Source organism: Oryx dammah, unplaced genomic scaffold, assembly GCF_014754425.2.
Source record: "Oryx dammah isolate SB20612 unplaced genomic scaffold, SCBI_Odam_1.1 HiC_scaffold_9, whole genome shotgun sequence".
NCBI lineage: Eukaryota > Metazoa > Chordata > Mammalia > Artiodactyla > Bovidae > Oryx > Oryx dammah.
In genome coordinates, this window is record NW_024070193.1 from 43,122,013 (window position 1) to 43,136,672 (window position 14,660).

Here is a 14,660-nt window from a genome sequence, read left to right on the forward strand (position 1 = left end):
GCCACTGTAACTACATTGACATATTCGACAGGTATGAATGTTTATATATATATATATACACATACACACACATATATATATATATATATATATATATATATATATATATATATATATATATGTTATAGCAGGTTTCTTCTCAGGAACTCTTTACATTCTTAAAAATTCAGGGCCCCAAGTAGCTTTGTTTACCAGTATCTTATCATATTAGATTAAAATGAGAAAAAAGGTTTCAGTAACAAATATGTAACATTAACATTTTCATAGAAGAAACTATTTTCCACAAAGACTGGCAATGTTGTGTATTTTTGTAATTCAGTTCTCTGAAATCTCTGCCTTAAGAGAAGGCACTGTTAGAAGCTGGATTTTTATCTCCTGCATTTGGTTGGTTGAAATGTTACTTGCAATTTTGTTATTTTATGTATTGCCCATGTAGAAATTAGTGGCTCACCTTAGTTACAGAAATATTCCAAGTATTGGCCCAGCTTACTACATAGTAGCTAAAATCATTACATTTAAAAAACACTAAGTACCTAAAAGATGTCAAGCTCCTTTAAGTTTTCCAAAAGTTATACTTTTCACTTCCAAATTTGAAATTTTATCATTGATAACTGCTGTCAGTTGTTTCCCCTGAAAAGCTCACCTCCATCATACTCAGAAAAATGTCTGCCGAACAGCCAACTCTGACAACAAAAATTTGACAGTCATTCTTTGGAGTAAAACTGGTATTCTGAGAAAACAGGAGCTAATTCAGCCTGCAGTTCAATTGCATATTTTTTCTTGAGACAACCACAGTACTTTAGCATGTAGCAGAAGCACCACATGTAAACTTTCCATTTCATAACTTAAGTTTTTGGCCCAGATTTAAGTAAATTTACTATTTTCACAAGGACATCATTAAATGAAACATGAAACTGACCACCACACTGCAAATGGGTGGCAGTAAAGAATGACTGCTAGTTTGGGACCACTGTATTATGCCAAATGCTGGCAGTTTTAACCACCTTTGCTTTTCAACATTAGTGAAAATATCAGAATAAACTGAGATTTTAAAGTTATTCAACACTGTCTCAGGAAATGTGTTTACTGCGCATCATGTAGGACAGTCTGACGCTGCTGCTGACAACTAAAAGCAAAATAACAAACACAGCCATGTTTGTAGATTCATAAGTACATTTCTACGGATGAGATATTCACACACACTTCATTCATGTCTGACCACAAATCTTACACTGCATTGTTAAAGAGTAGCATTACCATGATTTTTAATTTTTCATCCCACACATATTCAGGAGCATCAACTATCTGTAAAGTTTCTCTATTTCCATGTATGTAGATTCCTTTAGCCAATGCCATATAGTAACTTGTCCTTTAATATACTTCAGTAGATATTATAGTTTTTTTTGGAATTAATTCTCCCTCAGACCACTGTGAAATATTAATCTTAAGCCAATGATTCATACTTAAGAAAAATATAAATTGGTTTATTTTGAGAAAATTTATATTCTAAAATTGTAATTCAATATAAAAGTTTATAAGTTGTGAGAAAATATTTAAAACCTTATTTCACAAGACAACAGAATGTATTCATATTCATGCTTAGGCACAAAGTCTACAGGATTTTATAACAACTGCATAATACTGAGGTTTGCTGGGATTTTGAAGGTATAACCTAAAGAGTTAACTTCTACAGATGCAGACATTCATACTTAAACCTACCACCTTAGGAAATTATGGAAAATTTAAGAATATACAGCACCATTCAATTAACATCAGTGATGACAGCACCACATATCATGTAGCCTCTACACACTTGTGAGAATAAGTTAGAAAGGTTAATGAGTTGAAAAGGTTGTTTCATTTTAGTAAAGTATTTCCGCTACATACAAATGAGTTTCATTCGGAGAGCACACTGGTGAGTCTAATTTGTTCATAAGTATAACAAAGTTAGCCTAGGTATTGTTATGCCCAAGTCGTGAAATCTCCCAGTGACCACCAGGGAGCCGACGTCTGATGCAAAAGCAAGGGAGTCTTTATTACCAAGCTTGAGCTGGGGCCCCCACTGTTACCGATGCAGTGGCTATGGCAAAGAGCCCCGAGTTTTGGGTTACAGTGCTTATATAGGGTATGTTCATGTAAAAGGGGATTTCCAGGCTGGAGGACATCTGATTGGTCACCCTCTTTCGAAGGGTTGTGTGTTGATTTCTGATTGGGTCTTATTACCTAGGCAAGTCAGGAGATTTTGGTCTGAGATCTGATTGGCACGTGGATAGTGGGGTGAGATCAGGTGATTTCCAAAGTCTTTTTCTGGGAACCTCCCAAAATGGAGTTCTCTTTTTGATAAGATGGAGTAGCTTAGGTTCTTCATTCCCCCCTTCGCAAGGATCCAGGACAGACCCAATCATGGGTCTGTAGTCAGATCTATATTGTCTCCCGCTAAGGGGGCTGTTGGTAGGGTTGTATATTGGGACCTGAGCACCATAAGCTGCACCATGTTGATGCAGCTTTTGATGAAGGTTATTAGTTTATTTAATAAACATGGTCCGGTGAGTAGCAAAAGCAAGATAATCAGAGGCCCTGCCAAGGAAGATATGAGGGTTGTGAACCAGGGGGATGAGTTGAACCAGGATTCAAACCAACTCTGAGACATTTCTCTTTCTCTTTTTCTCTGATTCAGCCCTTCTTTTACCTTGGCCAGGAATTCTCTGACCACCCCTGAATGATCTATATAAAAACAGCACTCTTCTCCTAATGCGGTGCATAGGCCCCCTTGCTGGAGAAAAACCAAGTCTAGCCCCCTTCTATTTTGCAGTACTGCTTCTGCCAGGGAGCTCAGCAACTCTTGGAGGTGGCTGATGGAGCTTTCTAGCCGCTCGATATCAAGATCAATGGCTGCCCTTAGGCTGGAATAATGTTGATTCTGCAATACCAAAGAGGATATCCCGGTTCCTGCCCCGGCTGCTCCTAACCCCAACAAGACTGTGAGGGTTAAAGCCGTGACCGGTTCTCTCTTGGGCCGGTGAGAGTCTCCTAGTTGTTGGAGGAGTTCATCATTGGAGTGATAGAACAGTCGGGGGACTAATAGTACTAACACAGAGAAATCTTCTGAGTCATTTAACACCTGCCCATGTATACAAGGTGCTAAGCCCGTGGAGCATGCCCACCAATTTTCTTGGGGAGGTTCCAGGTACTCAGTTGTTTTTATAGAGTCTGTGGCACTGCAGAGGTGTTGCTAGGTTTGGGGGACATTCCCTGTGCAGAGGCCCCGTCCAGTCACTCGTTGCAGAGTTAATCTTGCATCCCCTTTGCTGCCATCAGCAATCTCTGTGGTCTCTCGTTTGGGTGTAATTTCCCAGGACGGCTATGTCTTCATAATAAGGGGGTTTGATGTCATAACATAACCAGCAACTATTAGTCAGGTCCAGGTGGGTGGAATTTAGGACCTGATAGGTACTAACTATCATGTCAAATAACAGGTCCTGATCATCTGTAACAGTGGGCCCTGTAAAGTTAATTTGAGGGGGGGTGTTTGTACTGGTAAAGCTGGGCCTGGGAGGCATCCAGGTAGGCTCTCAGGGCACTAGGACAGAATTACGCCCTATGCCTTAACTTGGGCCTGTCTGTATGGGCTCTATTTTTAGCCTAACAGTGAATAACAATCCATTATCATATCCTGATTGATACAGCCGGAGGCCCCAAGATTGTCCCGCCTCCCAACTGGGGAACTTTTTTCCTTCAGTTGAAAATTTGAGCCTTACCGGGTTGCAAAGAAACCTCATACAAGGCCCTGTAACAAGAGATCCTCTCCCATGTCCCCCAGTTAATCCGGCAGGCCCTGGGACACGACTCAAAGTAATCAAGTCTCCTCGAGTAGGAGGTTCCCAGTCGACAGTCCCCGTTGACTCGCATCCCCAAGTGGCACAGTAAAATTTGTCAGCACCCCCGCAGTTACTGACTGTTGCCTGGTCCCGTCTTCCCTCGGGGCATACATAGAAGGTAGTGTCCCGCAAGGCCGCTCGTTGAATGAAATGACTGCATCCAGGTCCTGAGTTGGTAGGGGGTCGGGTATTGCAACGATTAATGCCGGCCCCACATTCTGGTTTACCAGGCGTTCTTACCTCCCAGTTGCCGATGTCCCAAGATCCTGCGGCCAGAAGACAGAGGTCAAATTCCAAGTCCGGCCACCAGGTATTTTTAGGATAGATGGCCGAGGTAGAGTTAATTACCTCTCCTGTGGTCGTACTTAAAATCATCCAAGTCAGGTTCATGGGTTGATGGGGGTTAGCGGCAGCATCAGGCCATAGAGACAACAGGATAAGCAGTATTTTTATCATCCTTGTAGCTTGAGCTTGAGGGGATTTGTCTTGTCCAGCTTGGCCTTCCATTGGGGAAGGAACTCTTCTCTCAAGACAAACAGGTCTGCAGGCCATACAGGAGTATAGTGAACCCAAGTGGATATGCCGTCAACCTTAAGTGCAGTGGGCGTCGTCGAGACAACCAGGAAGGGTCCTTTCCATCTGGGTTCTAGGGTCTCCTGGCAATGGCGGCGAATGAACACCCAGTCTCCTGGCCGGTAGCGGTGGGGTTCAGGTGGCGGGCCTGATTCATACAGAGCCTTGAGTCTCTTCCATGTGTCCCTGTGGGAGATAATCAAAAACTACTCTTTTGTCTCCGGTCATCTATTTCTTTTAGCACCTCTGTTTTTAGGTTAGGAATTATTGGGGGAGGTATTCCATACATAATCTCGAAGGGGATAAGTCCCAGTTGGTAGGGGGAGTTCCGCACCTGGTATAGGGCTAAGGGGAGGAGAGCCACCCAGTCCCCGCCAGTCTCAGCAACTAGTTTTGTTAATGTTTCTTTGAGTGTTCTATTCACCCTTTCTACCTGTCCCGAGCTCTGGGGCCTGTAGGCGCAATGCAACTTCCATTTAGCCCCTAAAGCCTGGGCTACCCCCTGGCTTACCTGAGATACAAAGGCTTGCCCACTGTCCGACCCTACCTGTGCAGGAAACCTGAACCGTGGCAAGATGTCTTCAATCAACTTTTTGGCCACCACCTGTGCTGTTTCTCTTTTGGTGGGGAAAGCTTCTACCCACCCTGAGAAGGTGTCTATGAATACCAGTAGATACTTGTATCCGTATCTACCCGGTTTTACCTCCGTGAAGTCCACCTCCCAGTAGGCTCCTGGTCGACTTCCACGCTCTCTAGATCCTGGGTTGGTTGGGTGCCGGGCAGCGTTGGTGAGCTGGCAGGCCTTGCACATAGATACAATGTTTTCTATTGTTGGTCTGACGTCTCTCATGGATATTTTGGCATGTCTAATCAAGTCCTGCATCTTGCATTTCCCCAGGTGAGTGGCGTGATGCAGCTTCAGTATTTGTTTTCCCAGCTCTTCCGGGAGGATCAGGGAGCTATCTGCTGCCCACCACCACCCAGTCAATTGTTGGGTCATGGGCAAACTTTTTATCCAATTTAAGTCTCTTGGTGAGTAGTCGGGTTGAGCTGGCAAAACAGGACTTCCAGGGTCGGGCAGTTGTAGGGTGGCTTCTATTACCGTGCCCTGGGCAACATCTCGGGCTGCCTTATCTGCCAAGTTGTTTCCCTTTGAGGTTGGAGTGTCCAACTTCTGGTGTCCCAGGCAATGTATTATGGCTAGTTTTTTAGGAAGCCATAATGCTGAGAGGAGGGCATTTATTCTTCTTTGTTTTTGATTGTTTTACCCTCGGCCGTGAGGAGGCCCCTCTTTCTGTAAATGGCTCCGTGAATATGGGCGGTAGCAAAGGCATAATGGCTATCAGTAATGATGTTAAGTTTCTTGCTCTCTCCCAACTGGAGAACCTTTGTTAGGGCGATTAATTCAGCCTTTGGAGCCGAGGTGCCCAGAGGTAATGCTTCCGCCCATATGATTTGGGTCTCAGTGGTTACGGCGGCCCCTGCATACCTGAGTCCATTTTGGACAAAACTGCTCCCGTCTGTTTACCAGGTAACTTCAGCATCCGCTAGAGGGCGATCTTGCCAGTCCTCTCCTGTTCCACGTACCTGGGCTAGTATGTCGCCGCAGTCGTGGACTGGGGCTTCTAAATCCGGGATAGAAAGCAGTGTAGCCAGGTTGAGAGCAGTAGGCTGCAGAAAGATGATCCTGGAGGGGTTTAGCAGTAGTCCCTGGTAGTGGGTAGGCCGAGCGTTGCTGATCCACCTATCTGGGGGTTTAGTATACCCTCAATGGCGTGGGGGGTGGTGATATGCAACTCTTGCCCCAGCGTCAGTTTACCTGCATCCCTGACCATTAGGGCCACCGCTGCAATCATGCGGAGGCATGGTGGCCAGCCTGACACCACAGGGTCCAGGCGTTTAGACAAGTAAGCCACCGGCCGCTTCCAAGGTCCCAAATGTTGCATCAATACCCCTTTTGCCACTCCCTGTTTTTCCTCTACATACAGGAGAAAGGGTTTTGTAACGTTAGGCAACCCTAGAGCGGGGGGCTGACAGCAGGGCCGTTTTAATGGTTTTGAAACCCTTCTCCATCTGTTCCGTCCAGCTAAAAGGGGTGGTACTCTTTGTGGCTTCATATAAAGGTTTAGCCAGTTCCGCATAATTAGGGATCCAAAGGCAGCAGAAGCCAGCGGACCCCCAAAATTCTCACATTTCAAGGTGAATCTGGGGTAGGGATTTTGAGTACCATCTCCTTTTGTGCCCCCGACAGCTGTCTCTGCCCCTTTTAGTACATACCCCAAGTAGGTGACCTCCAGTTGGCATATTTGAGCCTTTTTGCCAGAGGCTCGGTATCCTAATTTTCCAAGGGTCTGCAATAGTTCTTGGGCGCCCATGAGGCAGGTTTGTTAATTCTTGGCTGCAATCAAGAGGTCACCTACATATTGTAACAAGGTTAGTTGGGGGTGTTGTCTGAACTCACCCAGGTCCTCATGAAGGGCCTCGTTGAAGATGGTGGGGGAATTCTTGAATCCCTGCGGCAGGCAGGTCCAGGTCAGCTGGCTGTTAATTCCTTCTTCCGGGTCGGACCATTCAAAGGCAAAAGGATCCTGGCTTCTGGGCACCAGGGGAAGGCTGAAGAAAGTGTCTTTTAAATCTAGGACCGTATACCAGTGTTGGTCTGGTGGGAGTGAGCTCAAGAGGTTGTACGGGTTCGGCACAGTGGGGTGAATATCTAAAACTTGGCGGTTGACCTCTCGTAGATCCTGTACCAGCTGACAGTCATGAGCATTGTTTTTTTTGACGGGGAGGAGGGTATTCCAGGCTGACTGGCAGGGTCTCAAGATCTTCTGGGCCAGGAGTCTGTGGATATGGGGGGGGTGATCCCGTTGGGCCTCCAGGGTCATGGGGTATTGTTGGACCCAGACGGGGTTGGCCCCTGGCTTGAGATCTATCTATATATATATATAGGAGGGCGGTGTCCGGCAAAGCCAGTTCCCCGTCTCAGCCCATGCATTGGGGAATTCATATAGCCATTTTTAAATGTCCACCGGGGGCGGTATAGGTTTCTAGTGCAACTGATATTCGTCTTCTAATTGGATGGTCAGTACTTGATCGGTCTGCCCGACTGGTCGAGTATTTTAGTTTCCCCTGGGAGGAAATGAATCTGGGCCCCCATTTTGGTCAACAGGTCTCATCCTAACAGCAGGAAGGGGCATTCTGGAATGACCATGAAAGAGTGGGATACCCATCCCGCACCCAAGTCCACTGATCTTCGGGTAGTCCATTGGTAGTTTCATTCCAGTAGCCCCCTGCACCCAAGAGATCTTGTCGGCCAGTTTTCCTTGGGGCTCTAGCAAAACCAAATATTGAGCCCTCTTGTCGACAAGGAAGTCAATTGGGGTCCCCTCCACTTTTAGGGTTACCCTGGGTTCAGGGAGGGGCACCGAACCCCGTCCTCCCTAGTCCCTCAGTTCTTTGATGGCCAGGATGGGGGTGTTTTGTGACCCCTTTTTTCTTGGGACATTCCTTGGCCCAATGTCCCTCTTCTTTACAGTAGGCACACTGTTTTTTTCCCAATGCTGGTCGTGTAGGGGGACGATTCTTACCTTCAGTAGCTAGGCGGCGCAACTGGAGCTCCCTTTCTCCTGAATCAGGAACGGTAGTGGCCAGCAGGATGCGTGCCATGTTACAGGTCTGGCAGTCTGCTGCTTTGGCTTGTTTTTCCTCGGGGGTCTCTCGGGTGTTGTAGACTCTGCTACTCTTATTAAATCTTGGATACTGTTTTCACCCAGGCGGTCTAATTTTTGTAGCTTTTTTCTAATATCAGGGGCTGCCTGATTGACAAAGTGCATTATCAAGGCGGCCTGGGTGCCTTCTGCTTCTGGATCCGTGGGGGTGTATTGTCTAAAAGCTTCCATCAGCCTTTCCAGGAAGGCTGCTGGGTTCTCGGTGGGGCCGTTGAACATCTCCTATTCTAGCTAGGTTAGTGGGTTTCTGTGCAGCTGCCTTAAGCCCCCACCCCCAAGAGAGTCTGGCGGTAGACACAGAGCCTCTCCTTACCTTGTGCCGTATTGTAATCCCAGTCAGGTTGTGATAAAGGAAAAGAGGCATTAATTTCATCTATATTAGTGGTAGGGGTCTCCATTTGCCCCTGGGACCCTTTTTCGGGCCTCATATTGCATTCTCTCTCTTCTGTGGTGAAGAGAATCTGGAGCAGCTGTTGGCAGTCGTCCCAGGTGGGCTGGTGGGTGAAGAGCACAGTCTCTAGAAGATTGGTTACATCTCTAGGGTTATCTGAGAACTTGGCATTTTGGGATCTCCAGTTATATAGGTCACTAGTAGAGAAGGGCCAATATTGATGAGGTTGGTTTCCTTCCTCATCGGGGGGGCCAGCCACTCGTAAGGGGAGGGAAATGGTTGGGTCTGCCGGCCCCTCCAGGGCCATGGCTCACTGATGGCGAGTATTTTGTGTGGGCCCCCCTCCCTATGTTTCGGCCCTGGGTGGAGGGATGGCGGGGGCAGGTGGTGGTTCAGGGGCTTGGTAAGGGGGGGGGAGGAGGAGTTCTTCTTCAGTTCCCCCCTGCAGAATAGGCTAGAGTGGCGCCGTTGGTTCAGGCTCCTTGGGATTCTTCAGGCTCTTTCAGGTCACTAAAACCTGATTGATGGAAAAGCCCTGTTGAGGCAAGGAAGGTTTTACCCAAGGAGGGGGGGCACAACACAATATTTTCCCATACGATGATATAGGGAACTTGGTCAGGGTGTCTGATCTGCAGTCAGAAGATGATATCTCGGACTCAGTGTACAGTTTCCAAATCAAATGTGCCTTCTGAGGGCCATCGTACATTGAAGGTTGGCCGTTCTGCACTGCAAAAAGTGATTATTCTTTGTGACTTCCACACTGAGGTCATGAGCGCGCATTCTCTCCTCCTTGAAATGATCAGTAATCAAGGATAGAGGCGTGGGGCTACAATGGCGTTGCCCCATCATCCCTGGATCAATCAAATGTTGGTAAATTAACACAGACAAAATGGACAGCCACACAGACAGAGAGACAGAAGGAATATACCTCCGGGAGTTCGGAGGCAAAATTGAAAGACAACAGCCTCTGACCATTCAGCAGGAGCAACCCGCTATCGTCTACAGAGAACAGGGGCACTCCGTCCCCTCCGAGGCGGTCGGGGACGTCTCCCAACGACCCACACTGGCCACCCGTTGGCGCGTCCGCCTGAGTGATATACCAGTTTCAGAAAATAGACCTTATCAGAAACGAGGAAGAAGAAAGAAAAAAGCTTACCGGCTGCAGATGACTCTCCGGATTGGTCCTCCCGTGGAGCCAGTGGGAGATCCCGGATGAGACCCCAAATGTTATGCCCAAGTTGCGAAATCTCCCAGTGACCACCAGGGAGCCGATGTCCGATGCAAAAGCAAGAGAGTCTTTATTATCAAGGTCAAGCCAGGGCTCCCACCATTACCGACGCAGCGGCTATGGGAAGGAGCCCCGAGTTTTGGGTTACATTGCTTATATAGGGTATATTCGTGTAAAAGGGGATTTCCAGGCTGGAGGACATCTGATTTGTCACCCTCTTTCGAAGGGTTGTGTGTTGATTTCTGATTGGTTCTTATTACCCAGGCAAACCACAAATTCCTGAAGTCAGAAGATTTTGGTCTGAGGTCTGATTGGCACGTGGATAGTGGGGTGAGGTCGGGTGATTTCCAAAGTCTTTTTCCGCGAACTTCACAAAATGGAGTTCTTTTTTTGACAAGATGGAGTAGCTTAGGTTCTTCAGGTACCTAACTAACACAATTGACTATACTATATTATACTGAAACAGGTTTATAATACTTTTCACAGAAACATTAATACATAAACATTTTTAATCTTTCAGTACCCTGAAAAGTACAATAATATAGTGCAAAGGCTGGCATAAAGGGCTGGCATCGAGGGAACAGGCAAGAGTTACTGACTGGAGGGGGGAGAGGAGGTGGGAGATAGTAGAGTTGAAGGTTATCAGCAATAGGAGATGGAAAGTAAGCTGCAATTTCTCTGATACCTGACCTGGATGGCACAAGTTCTGTTTCCCTGCTGGATTCAAGCCTATCTGAATAGCACAGATTCTGGTTCTTCTCTGGATTCAATTCTATCTACCCTCTTGAATACCTGATCCAGTGATGTCTGAGTAGTAGCTCTTTTTTTCTCATCAGAGAAGACACAATAGCATTAGATTGCATTAACAGTTGCTGCAACCTCTATGTACTGGTCTATGTTTGGATCCTGTGTCTCAAAGAGTACCAGTGCCTCCTCAAAGAAAACCCCTACATCGTGACAATGTACACGAGACATGTGAACTAACTTACATGAATGGAGAGAAAGTTTGCAACTTGAAGGTTCATATGTAAGGGACTTAACTGTATTACGAAAACAGTTTTGACCCTGAAGACCTCCATATACTTAGGCAACAGGGATACAGCCATAAACAAGCAAAGTCATGCCCTGAAGGAGCAAGCTAAAGAAGTATGCGGAAAACACCCCAATTAATAATTATAATTGTGAGAAATGCTATGACAGCATTCAGTTGGGGAACCCAATATACTGGAGTTAAGGCATCATGGAAGGCTTCCTTGAGAAAGGAATCTGTTGAGACTATTCTTTTCAGTGACTGACATTTAGCTAGTCCAAGTCTTTGTCTTTCCATCTTGACTGCTACCACTGTATATAAGACCTCATCGTTTCCTGTTTAGAGTACTATAAAAGAACCTAAGTGGTCTCTGTGCCTTCAACCATACAGCCTATCCTTTATGTGCACCTAGATTAAATTTTCTAAAAGACTGTTTCCATCAGAAAAGACAGTACCCTAAACTGGTAATAATAGCTAAGCAAATCAGACCAAAGTTTGGATCCCTGGCCCTTAATAAATTGCTGTCTGTAAGAAAGTTGTTCAGTCTCACAGCTTTAGTTTCCTACTCAATTAGATGAGGTTTTATGTATCAGAACCACACTAATACACTGGCCAGAATTCAGCATACTATCCAGTACACAACTGGAACTCAATATTATTAGTTCATTTCTTCTATCCTGTGTTTCCATTAGCTTTGCCTATAGTATGCACTAGAGTAAGCTGCCACTGCTTATTATAGTAAAACATCTGGGATGAGATTTTGACTGAAGGTCAGTAAAAAGAAACAAGTTTTTCAAAAACCCAAAAAACTAGAAAACGAAGGGTATTCAAGCACTACTACAAACCAAAGGTCTAGGAAAAAAGCTGGAAAGTAGGATTATTAAATGTAACCATGACTTTCAGATATAATCAGAGAGGCAGAAATAGTCTCTCTAGTCACCAGTAAGGTATACCCCATGATATCATGTATAAGTCAGTAAGTTCAACTCTGGCCTACATAAAATAAATCTAAATATTTTATTCCATCCATTAACAGTTCTCTAATATTCCAGTTTCTCACCCATTCCATCAAGACTCCATGGGGGTCATGGATAAGAAAAAGTCTTCTAGAGTAATACATCCTCCAATATAAAGTAGTACACTATCAGGTAACTAAATCAACAATTCTCAGTCTGCAATCTAAAGTACCAGACTTCTGGGTACATGACCTAATGATGTGTTCTATAATTAAGGTTGGCCTGTGAACTTCCCTGGTGGTCCAGTGTTAAGACTCTGTACCTCCAGTATTTGGTGAATTAAAATATCACATGCTGCCCAAACTACTCTTACCTTCCTGATGCTGATCCCTATCACATTTTGTATTAACAGTTGCAAACCATAATTTACCATACCTCTTCTGTGCACAAAAAATATGATAGAAACATTTATGTTCAAATTTTATAAATCTTTAAAAAAAATTAAGAGCATTTAAAAAACCTTCAATTCTCTCATGCAAGTATGTTTTCATTCTTCTCAGTTTTTGTCCTAGGAGTTTAAGAAATAATATGGCTCTACTTCAGAAGGAGCTAAGTAGTGGGTTTGCTTAAAAAATTGTTAATAAAAGTCTAAGGAATTAAAGCACAGGAAGAGGCTAAGTGCAAGGGTTTGTACAGGAAACCCAAGGAAGAGCTAAATGGCCGACAAATGTATTCAGAGACCATGAGGCATCAGTTTCCTTTATGAATAGAATATTAGGTAATTTGGGTTAAGTTTCTCCATAAAAGGAGCATTGTTTCTGTGGAGTGAAAACTCTTATCTGAAAATCAATTTCACATATAAGTCAATAAAATCAACATTTATTGAGTACTCAGCTCTAGCTTCAGGCACCGGGGAATCAAAAACAAATCCATATCCTTGAGGAATGCATGTAGTGGGAAAACAGACAAAAAAGGAAACTTCTTTCTCAAAAAAAAAAAAAAAAAAAAAAAGATTTACTTGAAATAGTTTAACATTCCTTCTAAAATAAAAACAAAACAATCTGACCTATAAGCTTCTGAAACTACTAAAGACAGGCATACTGAAGTCCCACAGGACTGTATTTATATGTGATTTCCAGCCTACCAACATCGGAAGGATATAAAAGACACAGAATTCTAATGACCCCCCACCAATCTTAACTGAATTCAGAATCTCTGGGTGTGAGACTGGGAGTCTGCATTAAATAAGCAAGCCAATTATGTGCACATGTCACATTTTAAGGAAAAATTTTAAGTTAAAAAATTTCCCTTTTAAAGTCCTATTCCTCACTAAACTTCTCATCATTATGGTTTAATGAAATCCCACTTTCCTAAAATTCATTATGTATTATTTTTTGAAACATAAAACACATCAACACTTGCTTTCTCAACATTGTTCAAGGCAGGTTTATCTTTAGAAATGGTTTTCTGGATTTAGCTGTCAGGAAATGGCAACCTGCTCCCGTATCCTTGCCTGAAAAATCCCACGGATAGCGAAGCCTGGTGGGCTACAGTCCACCGGGTTGCAAAAAGTCAGACATCACTGAGCAACTGAGCACGAGAAGAATACAAATAGGTATTGGGTTGGCCAAAAAGTTCATTTGGGTTTTTCCATATCATACGGAAAGCCCAGATGAACTTTTTGGTCAATCCAGTATTAAAACCTGCCAACCAACCAACCAACCTGGCAGGAGTCAGGGGTGGTGTGGGAGGAACTTAAATGTGCCAGAGGTTCCTTACTGCTCTGTATGAAGAGAAAATTATCAATGTCCATATAAAGTATTGAAGGCAGGAGAAGGAGATGACAAGAGGACAAGATGGTTGAATGGCATCACCGACTCAATGGACAAGAGTCTGGGCAAGCTCCCAGAGATGATGAAGAGCAGGGAAGCCTGGTGTGAGGCAGTCCATGGGGTCGCAAAGAGTTGGACACTACTGAGTGAGTGAACAACATTAAGTATTCTGCAATCCAGAGTCTGTAACTAGAGCCTCACTGTCCACAGCAGTAATTTATATAAAATTTAAAATTCAGTTCTTCAGTCACAACTGCCACATGTCCAGGGCTCAAGAATAACGTATGGTTAGTGGCCATCATATCAGCACACTACAGAACATTTCCATCACTGCAGAATCTTCTACCGGACAGTGCTGATCTAGAACACTAGCCAGCACACAAAGAAGTAGTAACAGAGGACAATCTATCAAACCTTATAAAGACATCTACAAGTCACTCACTCCGTTTTATTTAAGGTTGGCTAGCCATCAAGGAATATACTAGGAACTTAGGTACAACACTCAACAAGAAGCTCAGGATAGTTAAGAGAATTTAAATAAGCACTGACAACCACCTGAGAAGTGCTATGATTCAACCTGCTATGGGACCAAGAAAAGGGGATTCTAGCTTAAAGCACAGACCACAGAAGGCAAGATCATAGGGGAGATGATATTTGAGTTTTAACAGTCTTTATTGGACGGGTAAGGACTATCAAGGGTAGCATTCAGGAGGAACCACCCTACAAAGAGGTCTAATAATGTTGTTTGGGTGTGTATGTGGAGAACTGTCACAAACAAAAAGGCTGTTAAGATGAGGTTAGTCCACTGAGGGACCTTGTACATCACATTTGTGATGATGGAATTAATCCTGTCAGTAGTTACCACCCAGTAAAGGAATTGATCAGTTACTTCCATGCTGTATCTTTGTATGAGAACAACTGTCCTGGACACATGAAAGTAGTATCAGCAGATACCAGAGACAAGAAATACTAGTTCGGAGGATACTAGCCTTATGGCAACTGAGCTCGATTACTAACTGATGAGCATATTAATGAAAATGGATT

The 14,660-nt window shown here is 44.4% G+C and overlaps 1 long non-coding RNA gene across 1 annotated transcript; it reads right to left on the minus strand.

Annotated features, from left to right (window-relative positions):
• Positions 1-1,066: 1,066 nt before the first annotated feature.
• Positions 1,067-13,019, minus strand: LOC120867689. The gene is made up of 2 exons (XR_005721973.1): positions 10,059-13,019; positions 1,067-2,223 (listed from the first exon to the last, which is right to left on the minus strand). It is a non-coding gene; the product is annotated as an uncharacterized LOC120867689 (long non-coding RNA).
• Positions 13,020-14,660: the final 1,641 nt, after the last annotated feature.